Here is a 2,162-nt window from a genome sequence, read left to right as displayed (position 1 = left end):
TCCCAGGAGGGGGTGAGCACGTTACTGACTACCGCAGTAAAGCCTCCCTTCACGGTGGTCAGTAAAATCAGACAAGCAGGAAGTGAACAGAACAGAGAAGAAATAGAGCAACTTCTGAGCAAAAACAAACAATGAGGAAGTGAAAAGAGGAATGTCTGCAGGTAAAGGATGCTTATTATGAAAAAAGAAAATTTCCTTTACAACCCCTTTAATGTGCTTTTCTTGAGCCACTCCCTTGTTGCCTTGGTGGTATGATAAACAGAAAATGTAGCACTAACAAACTCAAAAATATATAGTACCAAGTGAGGTAACAACCCTCATAGTGTGAGAGCATATATGTGGACCACTGACATAAATGAAAGTAGCTCAAACGGTGCTCAATATAAATGAAAAGTTGTAAGCTAGTGCATTGTTTGTTCACTAACCTTTTCCTTCCATTTCCCTTCTAATTTTTTTCCCTTTGTTTTCTTTGTCTGAATTTCTCACTTCCTGTTCCTCCTCATTAAGCTGTTCTGGCTGACTAACCCTCAGCCAGAACATGGGGGCAAGCTTACTGAGGTGAAACAGGCAGTGAAAATTCAGACAAATAAAAAAAACATTAAGAAGGGAACTAGAAGGAAAAGGTAAGTGAACCAACAATGCACTAGCTTAAAGGAACCTATTTAGAAAATAAAAAAACAAACCTTTACAACCCCTTTAAGTCACCTGTTTGGGCCTTGTGTGATTGCTACCTTTGGGGCTACCCCCCGAGTTATCCCATTCCCTCCCTCTCCCATCTATGACCCTCTTCTCTTGCCTTTATTTTTTGTTTTCCTCGCTCATTGTCTAAAAACTTCAACTGAAAAAAAAATCTGTAATCACTACTGCTATGGCAGTTATTTGAAAAATAGGCAGTTATAGTATATTTTCCTGTATCATAGATATGACTAAGATATCTGCCAGTGTCTCTTTTAATTTGTCATGCTGCAGTATTGTAAAATTTGTGAAATTATTTACATGCAGTGGGAACTTCGACATTAGCAGTTTGCGGACTGCCATAAAACTAAATGTTCTTTGCTGTTAAAGGTTACAAGGGGGTCACCTCCCACTGTGTTGCTTTTCTTACTGTAACTTCAGGACTAACTTTGTCTGACCTCCGCTTGTCAACACTGTGATTTACTATCAAGAATGTGAATGCTTTTGTTTATTATGGATAACTACATCATACATACTGTATGTGGCTTGGGTGGTAAGATCCTTTAATTAGCACTTATGCCAACTCAAATATATATCTAAAAATATAAAATATAGTATATGCTGCTCAAAACTAATTCTACTTCTTGGATGATACTCTCTCTTAAAGGAAATGTTCAGGTAGCACACTTACCTGAAAGAAATACAATATTGTACTGTCTACAGTGGCATTCAGGGAGGTCAATTGTCTAATTTTTCCATTCCAGTACAATGAATTCAAGTTTTTGTTTGCATAACACATAGCTCTGGGTGAAGTCTGCAAGCTCTTCAAGCATCTCTTTTTTCCCCCCATGGGGAATAAAAGATTAAGATGTCATCTACCTATTATATTGAAACTGAGGCCCCATACACACGAGAGGATTTATCCGCAGATACGGTCCAGCGGATAAATCCTCTCGAGGATTTCAGAAGATTTCTATGCGATGGCGTGTACACACCATCGCATTGAAATCCGCGCTGAAATCCTCTGGCGATGACGTGTCGCGCCGTCGCCGCTATTATGACGCGGCGACGGGCGCGACACTGTCATATAAGGAATTCCACGCATGCGTCAAATCATTACGACGCGTGCGGGGAATCCCTTTGGACGGATGGATCCGGTAAGTCTGTACAGACGAGCGGATCCATCCGTTGGGATGGATTCCAGCAGATGGATTTGTTGTGCATGTCAGCAAATATCCGATCTGCTGGAATCCATCCCAGAGGAGATTTCTCCGCGGAAACAGATCCGCTGGCGTGTACACACCATAGGATCTATCCGCAGAAACCCATTTGCTGGGATTTATCTGCGGATGGATTCTATCGTGTGTATGGGGCCTAATATAAAAAGTCAACGTGAAAAAAGAAAGATTGCAAGAATTGACAGTAAAAAAGAAAAGAAAAAAATGTATCCATAGTTTTTTTAATATTATGGCCCGGATTCACAAAGC

Source organism: Rana temporaria, chromosome 1 (assembly GCF_905171775.1).
Source record: "Rana temporaria chromosome 1, aRanTem1.1, whole genome shotgun sequence".
NCBI lineage: Eukaryota > Metazoa > Chordata > Amphibia > Anura > Ranidae > Rana > Rana temporaria.
Note: the sequence above shows the minus strand (reverse complement) of the source record.